Raw genomic sequence first — 17,727 nt, 5'->3', positions numbered from 1 at the left:
TGGTGACCTTGGTAGCCACGCAATTTGGAACGATCAGGTAGTGATTCGGTTTTTACCCAACTTTTTTAAGAAGAAACCAAGTGCGATGTGAGGTGGAACCTCTTCGTGCATCAAAACATTTGACTCCAAAGCACTTCTCTCCCGCAGAGCTGGGATCACATGTTGGTGAAGCAGATCACAGTAAAGTGTGCCCCCCACTCTGCATGCTCTTGCCCCTTGGAGTCTGATTTCCTTTCTACTTCGCCATACCACACTAACACTACTAACAACGCAAATCCTGTAGCGCGCAGTCTGAACATCATTCCTACAGAGTTGACCAAACACGGTAAATACAGGGTGTTTCAAAAATGACCGGTATATTTGAAACGGCAATAAAAATTAAACGAGCAGCGATAGAAATACACCGTTTGTTGCAATATGCTTGGGACAACAGTACATTTTCAGGCAGACAAACTTTCGAAATTACACTAGTTACAATTTTCAACAACAGATGGCGCTGCGGTCTGGGAAACTCTATAGTACGATATTTTCCACATATCCACCATGCGTAGCAATAATATGGCGTAGTCTCTGAATGAAATTACCCGAAACCTTTGACAACGTGTCTGGCGGAATGGCTTCACATGCAGATGAGATGTACTGCTTCAGCTGTTCAATTGTTTCTGGATTCTGGCGGTACACCTGGTCTTTCAAGTGTCCCCACAGAAAGAAGTCACAGGGGTTCATGTCTGGCGAGTAGGGAGGCCAATCCACGCCGCCTCCTGTATGTTTCGGATAGCCCAAAGCAATCACACGATCATCGAAATATTCATTCAGGAAATTAAAGACGTCGGCCGTGCGATGTGGCCGGGCACCATCTTGCATAAACCAAGAGGTGTTCGCAGTGTCGTCTAAGGCAGTTTGTACCGCCACAAATTCACGAAGAATGTCCAGATAGCGTGATGCAGTAATCGTTTCGGATCTGAAAAATGGGCCAATGATTCCTTTGGAAGAAATGGCGGCCCAGACCAGTACCTTTTGAGGAGGCAGGGACGATGGGACTGCAACATGGGGCTTTTCGGTTCCCCATATGCGCCAGTTCCGTTTATTGACGAAGCTGTCCAGGTAAAAATAAGCTTTGTCAGTAAACCAAATGCTGCCCACATGCATATCGCCGTCATCAATCCTGTGCACTATATCGTTAGCGAATGTCTCTCGTGCAGCAATGGTAGCGGCGCTGAGGGGTTGCCGCATTTGAATTTTGTATGGACAGAGGTGTAAACTCTGGCGCATGAGACGATACGTGGACGTTGGCGTCATTTGGACCGCAGCTGCAACACGGCGAACGGAAACCCGAGGCCGCTGTTGGATCACCTGCTGCACTAGCTGCGCGTTGCCCTCTGTGGTTGCCGTACGCGGTCGCCCTACCTTTCCAGCACGTTCATCCGTCACGTTCCCAGTCCGTTGAAATTTTTCAAACAGATCCTTTATTGTATCGCTTTTCGGTCCTTTGGTTACATTAAACCTCCGTTGAAAACTTCGTTCTAGGCGGTGGAATTCCAACACCAGAAAAATCCTCTGTTCTAAGGAATAAACCATGTTGTCTACAGCACACTTGCACGTTGTGAACAGCACACGCTTACAGCAGAAAGACGACGTACAGAATGGCACACCCACAGACTGCGTTGTCTTCTATATCTTTCACATCACTTGCAGCGCCATCTGTTGTTGAAAATTGTAACAACTGTAATTTCGAAAGTTTGTCTGCCTGAAAATGTACTGTTGTCCCAAGCATATTGCAACAAACGGTGTATTTCTATCGCTGCTCGTTTAGTTTTTATTGCCGTTTCAAATATACCGGTCGTTTTTGAAACACCCTGTAGTTTACCGTCTACAATGAAATAAGTAGAGAAATTTTAATTATAACCACCTCACACCTCACAGCATTTTGCAAATGCATCAAGAGAACGCCAGTGTAAACAGTAAACTGTGTCGCAACAGAAATTCAGTATACAAAGGGCAGCCACTCTTCCTCTTGGTGTTCTATTGAAACGTCCTTCATATTACGCGATCTGTTCTCGTGATACATTTCCCCTCACAATAAGTGTCGTTGTTCACGCTTTGAATGATTAATTTTGAAGTTGTTCCATTAATCTGCGTTCTGTATGTTATGTGCGTTTGTATTGAGAGTTTCGAAAGCGTCTGATTCTCCTGACGGCTGTCGATGTTCGCCTGAGCATGTCCCATCGCTCTTGCGCCGACTATAACATCACCTTCAAACTCATTTAAATCTTGATAACCTGCCATTGTATCAGCAGTAATCCATCTAACAACTACGCTAGACACTTGTTGTCTTATATAGGCGTTGCCGACCGCAGTGCCGTATTCTGCTTGTTTACATATCTCTCTATTTGAATACGCATGCCCATACCAGCTTATTTGGCGCTTCAGTGTAGTTAGCTGATTTAGGTAACATGAGCAATAAGCAGTGGTGACACTTAGAAATCAAGTCCGGCTGCCATTGCGCTCTCTTGCAGTGGGCTGTCATTTAGTTCTCTTGCAGTAGGCTGCCTATACTATTAGGCCAAAATCATTTTATTTAGTACTGAATTGTAGACCCCAAAAAGAACTACAAAAACGTCTGCAAGAGCATATGTTTATCTTTTACAGCTGAGTCGCAGTCTCCCTCGTTCTTCGTTGCACGTGCTCTACCGAGGGACTACGAAGGACAAAAATCATTGTTGTTAGTCAACCGTAAAAGATTAACCTATTTTCTCCTGAACTTTTATTTAGATCTCTATGAGCTCTAGAGTCCGGTACTACGTAACTTGATGTAGTTCTTATGTATTACACAGCGTACCGGTATAACAAGAGAGCGCGCTGGCGGAAAACAGTTTTACTTAATTTAGCTGATGAAATTGAAAAGGCTGAATAGACTTTCATGGAACAAAGCTAAGAACCATGCCAATAAAATCAGCTTTCAAGTAAAAAAAATACTGCATTAAAATGGAACCTTTCATTTGTAAGCTACAGTACCACACACAGAAACACAGATGCACATGTGAAGCATACAACACCCCTGTGTTGCATTGGGGACAAAAAAATAAATTACTGGAAAAGTTTCTTGAAGCTGATTATTAAAATACCATGACCATTCGTTGTTTGTACATCAGTGCATTAGAATTCATCGACACGTTAAACTTTGGAACGGCGGGTTAATATTAATGAAAATTGTGGTGTCACCGCCAGACACCACACTTGCTAGGTGGTAGCCTTTAAATCGGCCGCGGTCCATTAGTATACGTCGGACCCGCGTGTCGCCACTGTCAGTGATCGCAGACCGAGCGCCGCCACACGGCAGGTCTAGAGAGACTTACTAGCACTCGACCCAGTTGTACAGCCGACGTTCATAGCAGTGGTTCACTGACAAATACGCTCTCATTTGCCGAGACGATAGTTAGCATAGCCTTCAGCTACGTCATTTGCTACGACCTAGCAAGGCGCCGTATTCAATTGATATTTATATTGAAGCATGTACAGTAAAGAGCGATGTACACCAATTATGGATTAAAGTTAAGTATTACATCATCTACGTACTTTATTTGCAATTCTCAAGACATTGTCCTGTTCCAGACCTCACGCCAGTCTGCGTGTAATTAAACGCGTGCATTTCGGCCTCCTCTAGCAACACGGTGTTGGCTCTTCTGCCAACACTTCAAAAATAATATATCACAGGTAATCGGTAATATTTGAAATATTGTTTCCCGTCTTTTACTAGAGACTGGAAACTATTTCTGTGGTCAGACAGAAAGCGACGGAGAACATATTGATCATCGGTTCCAGTCTGAAAGTCCACATTCTTGTCCAGCCCACTGAAAGAAATCTTTCTATTCTCTATTTTGCTCAGCTGGATCATTACTATGGTTATAACTGAAGATTCTGAGTTGTAATTAATAGATATATTTTGTAAAGTTTTCACACGCACAACACTGTAATATTCATTATGTTAATACCAATAATAATTCTCTCTATCCTAAACAACACTCTGAGCAGTTCAGAAGCGAACTCTACGGTAAGTTCATATTAAATTGTCTTTCGCCCTGACTTCTGATAATCAAAATAACTGCTCGCCACAAAAGTGGAAAATAACTGGCACCACTTTGCACGCAGATTTGTTAGCATAACGGGCGGCATACTAACACTTACTTCTGCAAAATCTAAGCGATCGCGGACGGTGTACAGTCATCGCGTTTTCACTTCCTATTTGTTCCGAAAACATGAGTTTAGTTGCTGTCTGGCCGTGACGTCATCCGAGGCATCATGTACTCTGGCGTTTGACTGACGTGGATCGTACGATGGCTGGGTGCGAAGTGAAAACTAGTCTTGCTTCTTGGGCTGTATTTATGTATTGGCGCAGCGGACGGACAAGGGAACACCCGCTGTCATCCGCTTTATGCCCGCTATAGTAGCATCTAAGCGGCCGCCCTGTTAGACCCATAATATTTTATAACACTGTAGTGTATTAATTTAGAATCTTCGTAATTTTTGTAGGAATGTAGTTAAGTTGGTTAAAATCACAGAAAAAATGACAGCTCGCCTACACACAAACTTTACCGTCTAGAATTGTTAGGACGGAACTGCCAGTAGAACATTCTCTCTGACCTACAACTTTAAGAGGCCTTTTATTTGTTACTATTCACATCCAGGCCTTGAAAGTGGTTATACCTCTGTTATTTAATAGGTTTTATCATGTGCTGTAACCAAAACTTTCTAGCATTACTATAACAGCTACTTAATCTATTACAAATAAGGACATTCTTCTTCCAAATCTAGTTTTCAGTAAATTATTCGGAAACTATAAGAGGTAGTTCACTGGGGTTACATAATTAGTGTTTTTATACTAACCTGAAACTTCATACAAATTTTCATATTTCTAAGTCTAATATTTAGCGCCTTCAGTTTTTCTTCAAAACGTGGATTCTGACCAAAATATTGCTTTAATCAGGTTGAGACCTGTACATAGTAATTTTGAAGTACATCTGCGCATTGTTACCAATTTTTTGGTTCCTAACTTTTTATTTAGCGCCACTTATTTTTTATTAAAAATAAGAAATTTAGGGAAAAATATTCATCTGATCAGTCTGAGATTTGACAGTTTAAATATTAATATACTAAACCACATGCCCACAAAGTTTGGAAAAGCAACTAATCTTTTAATTACATTCTTAAATTACGGTGCTACACACAGATGCGTTATGGTGAGGTGGCGCTAGTAGCAGTGAACTGGGGTAAGTCCCGGCATATTCGGTCGCCTCTGTATCTCTCGACTGATAAGACGCTGTTTCGCCTCAAAAGGCTGATCTTACTTCTTTTTATCTTTGAAAGCAACGACACGGACGTGGCGTTCTTCCTTCCGGCAGCTGCGGATGGAAGAATTACTCTTTAAACGCCTCCAGATGGGGCACCGCCCTTTGATCTATGGATTCCTCCAGTTCCACCTGTATGCAGGGCTTGTCGCGTACATCTGTGCACCACATTTTAACAGAAAGTGATTATGCCATGAGGGATGCATGCAACTAACCAGTTGACCTGCCCTCTATTTTAGGAGACCATGAATCGAGTGTAACCTTTTTTTTTTTTTAACTACGTGATGTCTGGTGTTGTCAGTGGTACTTTAGGTAGAAGATTTTATTGTGTCTGCAAGTGGTTGCTTTATATTCTATTCTCCAATTGCTCAACCACGCACAGTTCCCTGTTACACTATTTTGGATGTTCTGCAGTTCCAGCCTGTGTATTTTTGTCCAAAATGCGTTGAGGCACATATGTTTTGGTGTTCTGTGTCAAAGTGTCAGTGTGAGTGAGAGAGAGTGTCCCATGATTGCTGGGGATTACATTTTGCGCTTTCCATTCACATTAATGCGACCACATGTCAAATAACTGAATAACCACCTTCCGCTGCGCGGGCCGCCTCGGGACGTCCAGGAAGAATGTGAGTGGAGTTCTGGAAGGCACCGAAAGGGATATGGAACCAGGTCGACTCCAGCGCCGCAGTCATCTGCGCTAGGTTTCGCTGTTCACGATCCGTGGCGCAAACAGCCCAATCGATGTGGTCCAACGGAGTCTCGATTCGGTCCAAATACTGGGTGGACTCTTCACACCATGCACGTAGTCTATGAACTATGTGGCACGTTGCATTGTCCTGCTGGTAGATGCCATCATGCCGAGGGAAAGTAAGATGAATACAGGGGTGCACCTGGTTCAAAAATGGTTCAAATGGCTCTGAGCACTATGGGACTTAACTTCTGAGGTGATCAGTCCCCTAGAACTTAGAACTACTTAAAACTAACTAACCTAAGGACATCATACACATCCATGCCCGAGGCAGGATTCGAACCTGCGACCGTAGCGGTCGCGCGGTTCCAGACTGTAGCGCCTAGAACCGCTCGGCCACCCCTGGCCGGCGGTGCACCTGGTCTCCTAAGACAGGTGAATACTTGTGTTGATCCGTTTTCCTTCCAGAATGACGATGTCAGCTCCGAAAATATTCCCCAAACCATAGTGCACCATCCTCTGGCCTGGATCACTCCGACGATTGTTGAAGCCTGTTTGGTTCCAGACGTTTCACACTGTACAAGCCAACAGTCATCTCCGTTGGAGCATAACACGTGATTCATCTGAGAAGGCCACGTGTCGCCTCCCAGTGGACGTCCACTTGGAGGACTGACGTGCAGATTTCGGCCTTCGTCACCGGTGAACAGCAGCCAGCAAAGGGTGCACTAACCAGGCACCAGCTGCGGAGGCCCAGACGCATCAACGTTCGCAGAACGGCCCTTGAGAAGATATTGTTGTTAGCCCCTTCGTTCGTCAGTTGCTCAACAGTCGCACTCTGCTCGCCCGTACACATCTCGGCAGCCGTCATTTACCCACGTCATCATGGCACGTGTTGCATCACATTTGCCTCGGCGCCGGATTTGGATAGCGCCATTTTGTCACGCACGGTACAGTTTAACCACTGCGGCACACGAACAATTTATAAACTTAGCCATTTCTGAAATGCCTCCACCCTTGGCTCTAAAGCTAATCATAATACCCTGTGGACGTCAGGTAAGTTGTTCTGTTTCTGCATTATGACAGCTACTGCTCTGTTTTTCGTGTGTCCCGACACGCTTCATATAACCTCCACCACTAATGTTTCCACCTGCCGCCTGTGAGTGGTTACTGCACGTCGACGTCGGCTGCAGGCGCTAGTCACATTAATATGAATCGACCGTGTACATTTTACAATCTCTTACATACGTTTCACAAAACAAACCTACATTCATCTCCAATCAGTTGAGTACGATTGCTGATCACCCCGCTGTTGAGGTCCCTATATATATCACCGCCAACAACAACAACAACAACGTCTTCTTTTTCTCTTGCCGAGAAAGCTGGTAGCATTCTCGAGTCTTCCTGCAGCAAAAGGTCTGACGTGGACACTTTCCCATCACTTCTGATCGAAGACTTGCTTTTGTCCTTCGGCCCTTTCCTGATGTGGATAGCGAAGGGCGATTGCGGTGGGCGCCCCATTCGCAAAGTGCGTCGCAAGTATTGGAGAACCGCTGGGCGCGCGACGTGATTAATTCAGCAGCCAGAAGGCCGCTAATCGAACGCGGCGCGCGCCCCTTCTTCCCCAGAACTTGGGCCCGCCCTTACGCGGGAATGTTCTCAGCTGCCTCCATCTCGCCTCTCTGTCGCCTCCACCACTGGCGTCCCCACAAACGATGACTTACTTTCAGAGCTCTGTTTTTTCACAGACACCATCGGTTACCGTAATACATACATAAAGGTCATGGGATAGCGATACACACGTATACACATGGCGGTAGTCTCGCGTATACAAGGTATAAAATGGCAGTGAGTCACGTGACGAGGTCTCCGAAGTGATTACGGCCGCATAACGGGAATTAACAGACTATGAATCAGACTGCAGGAATCAGCATGGGTTTCGAAAAAGACGGTCGTGTGAAACCCAGCTCGCGCTATTCCTCCACGAGACTCAGAGGGCCATAGACACGGGTTCCCAGGTAGGTACCGTGTTCCTTGACTTCCGCAAGGCGTTCGATACAGTTCCCCACAGTCGTTTAATGAACAAAGTAAGAGCATAAGGACTCTCAGACCAATTGTGTGATTGAAGAGTTCCTAGATAACAGAACGGAGCATGTCATTCTCAATGGAGAGAAGTCTTCCGAAGTAAGGGTGATTTCAGGTGTGCCGCAAGGGAGTGTCGTAGGACCGTTGTTATTCACAAAATACATAAATGACCCTTTGGATGACATCGGAAGTACACTGAGGCTTTTTGCGGATGATGCTGTGGTATATCGAGAGGTTGTAACAATGGAAAATTGTACTGAAATGCAGGAGGATCTGCAGCGAATTGACGCATGCTGCAGGGAATGGCAATTGAATCTCAATGCAGACAAGTTTAATGTGCTGCCAATACATAGAAAGAAAGATCCCTTATCATTTAGCTACAATATACACTCCTGGAAATTGAAATAAGAACACCGTGAATTCATTGTCCCAGGAAGGGGAAACTTTATTGACACATTCCTGGGGTCAGATACATCACATGATAACACTGACACAACCACAGGCACATAGACACAGGCAACAGAGCATGCACAATGTCGGCACTAGTACAGTGTATATCCACCTTTCGCAGCAATGCAGGCTGCTATTCTCCCATGGAGACGATCGTAGAGATGCTGGATGTACTCCTGTGGAACGGCTTGCCATGCCATTTCCACCTGGCGCCTCAGTTGGACCAGCGTTCGTGCTGGACGTGCAGACCGCGTGAGACGACGCTTCATCCAGTCCCAAACATGCTCAATGGGGGACAGATCCGGAGATCTTGCTGGCCAGGGTAGTTGACTTACACCTTCTAGAGCACGTTGGGTGGCACGGGATACATGCGGACGTGCATTGTCCTGTTGGAACAGCAAGTTCCCTTGCCGGTCTAGGAATGGTAGAACGATGGGTTCGATGACGGTTTGGATGTACCGTGCACTATTCAGTGTCCCCTCGACGATCACCAGTGGTGTACGGCCAGTGTAGGAGATCGCTCCCCACACCATGATGCCGGGTGTTGGCCCTGTGTGCCTCGGTCGTATGCAGTCCTGATTGTGGCGCTCACCTGCACGGCGCCAAACACGCATACGACCATCATTGGCACCAAGGCAGAAGCGACTCTCATCGCTGAAGACGACACGTCTCCATTCGTCCCTCCATTCACGCCTGTCGCGACACCACTGGAGGCGGGCTGCACGATGTTGGGGCGTGAGCGGAAGACGGCCTAACGGTGTGCGGGACCGTAGCCCAGCTTCATGGAGACGGTTGCGAATGGTCCTCGCCGATACCCCAGGAGCAACAGTGTCCCTAATTTGCTGGGAAGTGGCGGTGCGGTCCCCTACGGCACTGCGTAGGATCCTACGGTCTTGGCGTGCATCCGTGCGTCGCTGCGGTCCGGTCCCAGGTCGACGGGCACGTGCACCTTCCGCCGACCACTGGCGACAACATCGATGTACTGTGGAGACCTCACGCCCCACGTGTTGAGCAATTCGGCGGTACGTCCACCCGGCCTCCCGCATGCCCACTATACGCCCTCGCTCAAAGTCCGTCAACTGCACATACGGTTCACGTCCACGCTGTCGCGGCATGCTACCAGTGTTAAAGACTGCGATGGAGCTCCGTATGCCACGGCAAACTGGCTGACACTGACGGCGGCGGTGCACAAATGCTGCGCAGCTAGCGCCATTCGACGGCCAACACCGCGGTTCCTGGTGTGTCCGCTGTGCCGTGCGTGTGATCATTGCTTGTACAGCCCTCTCGCAATGTCCGGAGCAAGTATGGTGGGTCTGACACACCGGTGTCAATGTGTTCTTTTTTCCATTTCCAGGAGTGTAGAAGGTCAGCAACTGGAAGCAGTTAATTCATAAATTATCTGGGAGTACGCATTAGGAGTGATTTAAAATGGAATGATCATATAAAGTTGATCGGCGGTAAAATAGATGCCAGACTGAGATTCATTGGAAGAATCCTAAGGAAATGCAATCCCAAAACAAAGGAAGTAGGTTACAGTACGCTTGTTCGCCCACTGCTTGAATACTGCTCAGCAGTGTAGGATCCGTACCAGATAGGGTTGATAGAAGAGATAGAGAAGATCCAACGGAGAGCAGCGCGTTTCGTTACAAGATCATTTAGTAATAGCGAAAGCGTTACGGAGGTGATAGATAAACTCCAGTAGAAGACTTTGCAGGAGAGACGCTCAGTAGCTCGGTACGGGCTTTTGTTGAAGTTTCGAAAACATACCATCACCGAGGAGTCCAGCAGTATATTGCTCCCTCCTACGTATATCTCGTGAAGAGACCATGAGGATAAAATCAGAGCGAAACTTCCTGGCAGATTAAAACAGGGTGCCCGACCGAGACTCGAACTCGGGACCGTTGCCTTTCGCGGGCAAGTGCTCTAGCAACAGAGCTACCGAAGCACGACTCAGGCCCGGTCACGCTGCAGAGTGAAAATCTCATTCTGGAAACATCACCCAGGCTGTGGCTAACCCATGTCTCCGCAGTATCCTTTCTTTCAGGAGTGCTAGTTCTGCAAGGTTCGCAGGAGAGCTTCTGTAAAGTTTGGAAGGTAGGAGACGAGATACTGGCAGAAGTAAAGCTGTGAGGACTGGGCGTGAGTTGTGCTTCGGTAGCTCAGTTGGTAGAGCACTTGCCCGCGAAAGGCAAAGGTCCCGAGTTTGAGTCTCGGTCTAGCGCACAGTTTTAATCTGCCAGGAAGTTTCATATCAGCGCACACTTTGCTGGAGAGTGAAATCTCATTCTGGAAACATTCCCCAGGCTGTGGCTAACCCATGTCTCCGCAGTATCCTTTCTTTCAGGAGTGCTAGTTCTGCAAGGTTCGCAGGAGAGCTTCTGTAAAGTTTGGAACGTAGGATACGAGATACTGGCAGAAGTAAAGCTGTGAGGACTGGGCGTGAGTCATGCTTCGGTAGCTCAGTTGGTAGAGCACTTGCCCGCGAAAGGCAAAGGTCCCGATTTCCAGTCTCGGTCGGACACACAGTTTTAATCTGCCAGGAAGTTTCATATCAGCGCACACTCCGCTGCAGAATGAATCTCATTCTGGAAACATCCCCCTGGCTCTGGCTAAGCCATGTCTCCGCAGTATCCTTTCTTTCAGGAGTGCTAGTTCTGCAAGGTTCGCAGGATAGCTTCTTACAGAGACGAGGTACTGGCAGAAGTAAATCTGTGAAGACCGGGCGTGAGCCGTGCTTCAGTAACTCAGTTGGTAGAGCACTTGCCCGGGAAAGGCAATAGTCCCGAGTTCGAGTCTCGGTCGGGCACACAGTTTTAATCTGCCAGGAAGTTTCATACCAGCGCACACTCCGCTGCAGAGTGAAATCTCATTCTGGAAACATCCCCCAGCCTATGGCTAAGCCATGTCTCCGCAGTATCCTTTCTTTCAGGAGTGCTAGTTCTGCAAGGTTCGCAGGAGAGCTTCTGTAAAGTTTGGAACGTAGGATACGAGATACTGGCAGAAGTAAAGCTGTGAGGACTGGGCGTGAGTCGTGCTTCGGTAGCTCAGTTGGTAGAGCACTTGCCCGCGAAAGGCAAAGGTCCCGAGTTTGAGTCTCGGTCTGGCACACAGTTTTAATCTGCCAGGAAGTTTCATATCAGCGCACACTTTGCTGGAGAGTGAAATCTCATTCTGGAAACATTCCCCAGGCTGTGGCTAACCCATGTCTCTGCAGTATCCTTTCTTTCAGGAGTGCTAGTTCTGCAAGGTTCGCAGGAGAGCTTCTGTAAAGTTTGGAACGTAGGATACGAGATACTGGCAGAAGTAAAGCTGTGAGGACTGGGCGTGAGTCGTGCTTCGGTAGCTCAGTTGGTAGAGCACTTGCCCGCGAAATGCAAAGGTCCTTAGTTCGAGTCTCGGTCTGGCACACAGTTTTAATCTGCCAGGAAGTTTCATATCAGCGCACACTCCGCTGCAGAGTGAAAATCTCATTCTGGAAATATCATCCAGGCTGTGGCTAAGCCATGTCTCCGCAGTATCCTTTCTTTCAGGAGTGCTAGTTCTGCAAGGTCCGCAGGAGAGCTTCTGTAAAGTTTGGAAGGTAGGAGACGAGAAACTGGCAGAAGTAAAGCTGTGAGGACCGGGCGAGAGTCGTGCTTCGGTAGCTCAGTTGGTAGAGCACTTGCCCGCGAATGGCGAAGGTCCCGAGTTCGAGTCTCGGTCGGGACTAGGGACTGCTACTTATTGCAAAATATTACTGTCTGAGGGGTACTCATTTGCCATAAATATAATATAGTCCCCCTTTTATTTTTTTCAAACTGAGAAATTCTCACATACGCAATAAAAATTTTGAAAACTGATGAGACAGAAACTGCTTTGTCCACTCTTTTGTTTAATATCATGAACGGTTTCTCATTTAGTGCCGACGTTAATTGAGATGAATAGACCTCAATGCTATCATAAAATAAAATAATATTGCTACTCACTGTACGAGTATTTAGGTTATCTTTCATAAACGGTTATCCTCGGGACAGTGTCATGAATTTGTATCTGTAATATTACCACCTTTTGTTGCTTGAAGTTTAGTCGTCCTTATCCCACAAACAATCTCACAGACTTAATCAATATACATAAAACATAACTAAATTTCTAAATTAATTAAATTTATAAATAATAACATAATATTTTTGCACGTTGCCATCTCTTTTACAAAACGAACATCTGATCACATATATAACATTACCTGCTTCGAGAGTGGGTCATCTAGGGTGTGGTTCCACATGATGGTGAGTTGTTACTGGCAATGTTGATATCTTCCCTCAACAATACTAGGGCATTCCAGTGATGATCCCTCCATCTTTCTTTCGTCCCTACCAGATGAATGAATTAGTATTAAATCATGCAACAAAATATGTTAGTTTGTTACAAGTCATGTTACACTAAACCTGATACATAATTATGGTAAAATTTATGTTAATTATTCATATTTCTAAATGCTATTGCAGTTTGTTTTATATATTCACATCTGTCATTGCTGTCCTAATATCTAATGGGAATTGCTCCATTCTGCTTCTTACTCAGCCGCTAGGGATGCCATCATAACGAAATTGTTTATCGTCGAAAGTGAATGTGGCATGCCGCACAAGCAACCCGCTGTAGTCTTGTGATATACAGGGTGTTACAAAAATGTACGGCCAAACTTTCAGGAAACATTCCTCACAAACAAATAAAGAAAAGATGTTATGTGGACATGTGTCCACAGATTTTCCATGTTTTCCATGTTAGAGTTCATGCACATTTCAGTCGAAGTGTTCATACGCTTCTCAACAACAGATTCGGTGACCGATGGATTGGTAGAAGCGGACCAATTCCATGGCCTCCACGCTCTCCTTACCTCAACCCTCTTGACTTTCATTTATGGGGGCATTTGAAAGCTCTTGTCTACGGAACCCCGGTACCAAATGTAGAGACTCTTTGTGCTCATATTGTGGATGGCTGTGATACAATACGCCATTCTCCAGGGCTGCATCAGCGCATCAGGGATTCCATGCGACGGAGGGTGGATGCATGTATCCTCGCTAACGGAGGACGTTTTGAACATTTCCTGTAACAAAGTGTTTCAAGTCACGCTGGTACGTTCTGTTGCTGTATGTTTCCATTCCTTGATTAATGTGATTTGAAGAGACTCAGGAACCAGGTTTTAAATTGTAAGACATTTCCAGGGGCAGATGTGGACTCTGACCACAATCTATTGGTTATGAACTGTAGACTAAAACTGAAGAAACTGCAAAAAGGTGGGAAATTAAGGAGATGGGATCTGGATAAACTGACTAAACCACAGGTTGTACAGAGTTTCAGGGAGAGCATAAGGGAACAATAGACAGGAATGGGGGAAAGGGATACAGTAGAAGAAGAATGGGTAGCTTTGAGGGATGAAATAGTGAAGGCAGTAAAGGATCAAATAGGTAAAAAGACGAGGGCTAGTAGAAATCCTTAGGTAACAGAAGAAATATTGAATTTAATTGATGAAAGGAGAAAATATAAAAATGCAGTAAATGAAGCAGGCAAAAAGGAATACAAACGTCTCAAAAATGAGATCGACAGGAAGTGCAAAATGGCTAAGCAGGGATGGCTAGAGAACAAATGTAAGGATGTAGAGGCTTATCTTACTAGGGGTAAAATGGATACTGCTTACAGGAAAATTAAAGAGACCTTTGGAGAAAGGAGAACCACTTGCATGAATATCAAGAGCTTTGATGGAAAACAAGTTCTAAGCACAGAAGGGAAAGCAGAAAGGTGGAAGGAGTATATAGAGGGTCTATACAAGAGCGACGTACTTGAGGACAATATTATGGAAATGGAAGAGGATGTAGATGAAGATGAAATGGGAGATATGATACTGCGTAAAGAGTTTGGCAGAGCACGGAAAGACCTGAGACGAAACAAGGCCCCCGGAGTAGACAACATTCCATTAGAACTACTGACAGCCTTGGGAGAGCCAGTCCTGACAAAACTCTACCATCTGGTGAGCAAGATGTATGAGACAGGCGAAATACCCTCAGACTTCAAGAAGAATATAATAATTCCAATCCCAAAGAAAGCAGGTGTTGACAGATGTGAAAATTACAGAACTATCAGTTTAATAAGTCACAGCTGCATAATACTAACGCGAATTCTTTACAGACGAATGGAAAAATTGATAGAATCGGACCTCGGGGAAGATCAGTTTGGATTCCGTAGAAATACTGGAACACGTGAGGCAATACTGACCCTACGACTTATCTTAGAAGAAAGATTAAGGAAAGGCAAACCTACGTTTCTAGCATTTGTAGACTTAGAGAAAGCTTTTGACAATGTTGACTAGAATACTCTCTTTCAAATTCTGAAGGTGGCAGGGGTAAAATACAGGGAGCGAAAAGCTATTTACAATTTGTACAGAAACCAGATGGCAGGTATAAGAGTCGAGGGGTATGAAACGGAAGCATTGGTTGGGAAGGGAGTGAGACAGGGTTGTAGCCTATCCCAGATGTTGTTCAATCTGTATACTGAGCAAACAATAAAGGAAACAAAAGAAAAGTAGGTATTAAAATCCATGGAGAAGAAATAAAAACTTTGAGGTTCGCCGATGACACAGTAATTATCTCAGAGACAGCAAAGGCTTTGGAAGGGCAGTTGAACGGAATGGACAGTGTCTTAAAAGGAGGATATAAGATGAACATCAACAAAAGCAAAACGAGGATAATGGAATGTAGTCGAATAGGGTCAGGTGATGCTGAGGGAATTAGATTAGGAAATGAGACACTTGAAATAGTAAAAGAGTTTTGCTATTTGGGGAGAAAAATAACTGACGATGGTCGAAGTAGAGAGGATATAAAATGTAGACTGGCAATGGCAAGGAAAGCGTTTCTGAAGAAGAAAAATTTGTTAACATCGAGTATAGATTTAAATGTCAGGAAGTCGTTTCTGAAAGTATTTGTATGGAGTGTAGCCATGTATGGAAGTGAAACATGGACGATAAATAGTTTAGACAAGAAGAGAATAGAAGGTTTCGAAATGTGGTGCTACAGAAGAATGCTGAAGATTAGATGGGTAGATCACATAACTAATGAGGAAGTATTGAATAGAATTGGGTAGAAGAGGAGCTTCTGGCACAACTTGACTAGAAGAAGAGATCGGTTGGTAGGACATGTTCTGAGACATCGAGGGATCACCAATTTGTTATTGGAGGGCACCGTGGAGGGTAAAAATCATAGAGGGAGACCAAGAGATGAATACACTAAGCAGATTCAGAAGGATGTAGGCTGCAGTAGGTATGGGAGATGAAGAAGCTTGCACAGGATAGAGTAGCATGGAGAGCTGCATCAAACCAGTCTCAGGACTGAAGACCACAAGAACAACAACATTTCTCCCTATGTAGGTGGGTGCCAACAGAGTGTTTTCGCAATCGGAGGAGAAAACTGGTGATTGAAATTTCATGAGAAGATCCCGTCGCAACGAAAAACGCCTTTGTTTTAATGATTGCCTCTCCAATTCACGTATCATGTCTGTGACACTCCCCTATTTCGCGATAATACAAAACGAGCTGCCCTTCTTTGCACTTTTTCGATGTCATCCGTCAGTCCCACCTAATGCGGATCCCACACCGACCAGCAATACTCCAAAGCAGTCTCTTTAGTAGACCTGTCGCACCTTCTAAGTGTTCTGCCAATGAATCGCAGTCTTTGGTTTGCTCTACCCACAATATTGTTTAAGTGATCGTTCGAATTTAGGTTATTTGTAATTGTAATCCCTAACTATTTAGTTGAATTTACAGCCTTCAGATTTGTGTGACTTACCGTGTAATCGAAATGTAGCTGATTTCTTTTAGTACTCATGTGAATAACTTCGCACTTTTCTTTCTTCAGGGTCAATTTCCACTTTTCGCACCATACCGATATCCTACCTAAATCATTTTGCAAGTCGTTTTGATCATCTGATGACTTTACAAGACGGTAAATGGCAGAATCATCTGCAAACAATCTAAGACGGCTACTCAGATTGTCTCCTATGTCGTTAATATAGATCAGGAACAATGAAGGGCCTATAACACTTCCTTGGGGAACGCCGGATATTACATGTGCTATACTCGATGACTTTCCATCTATTACTACGAACTGTGACCTTTCTGACAGGAAATCACGATTCCAGTGACAGAACTGAGGCGATACTCTGTAGGCACGCAGTTTGGTTAGAAGACGCTTGTGCGGAACGGTGTCGAAAGCCTTCTGTAAATCAAAAATATGGAATCATTTTGACATCCCCTGTCGATAGCACGTATTACTTCATGAGTATAAAGAGCTAGTTGTGTTTCAATAGGACGATATTTTCTGAAACCGTGCTGACTATGTGTCAATAAATCGTTTTCTTCGAGGTACTTCATAATGTTCGAATACAGTATATGTTCCAAAATAATGAAATTAATGAAATGAAATTCACTGAAACTTTCACTGAGAAACGTTCCACAAAGTTTCTAGCGTTAACGAAAATAAATCCATCTTCCAGTTCGTTGCAGATGTTAAGCAGTCGTCTTCGTTGTTGTCGACAATGCTCCCATTGCTCCATAAAATATCGCAGCCACACGTTGCCTCGCGATGACCAGTTCGTGGGGAGGGATCTCGACATTATTGGAGCTTCTCATATCTGCCCACAGTCGTCATGCTCTTAGTGCCTCACTAGTATCAAGTCGAAGAAGTTTCCTGGGCGCTCTGCTCTGACGTCACACTCGAGTCCAGAGATAGCGCTCCTACGCAAGTCCTTACTCTCTGCCAACGATATTGCTTTTCCTTACTTTTCCTAACGGCATTAATCCGTGGTAAATACATCACAATACAAAATAATTTATACTGGTTGCATCACTAATCACATTTATAAAAGTTTTAGGTAGCGCATCTGTATTATCGTGTCACATATTCACAGAGGATATTGACACATCCGAAGAGGGCTGTTGTGTCAGTTCCCAAAGTTTGCACAAGGCATTGTCCAGGTGGCCCAGCATTATGACTCTGACAGTGAATGATTGTAACAATGAAGAAGAATTGCAAAGAAAGTGAACAGTGAATTTTGACCGGAGAGGGTAATTTGGTGAACATTGTTTTGAAGAGGAGTGACAGAAACTTGTGGTAGTAATAGCTATGATGGGCACAAAAA

The sequence above is a fragment of the Schistocerca nitens genome, chromosome 1 (assembly GCF_023898315.1).
Source record: "Schistocerca nitens isolate TAMUIC-IGC-003100 chromosome 1, iqSchNite1.1, whole genome shotgun sequence".
Taxonomy (NCBI): Eukaryota; Metazoa; Arthropoda; class Insecta; order Orthoptera; family Acrididae; genus Schistocerca; species Schistocerca nitens.
The sequence above is the reverse complement of the archived record's forward strand: the minus strand, read 5'-3'. Positions refer to the sequence as shown.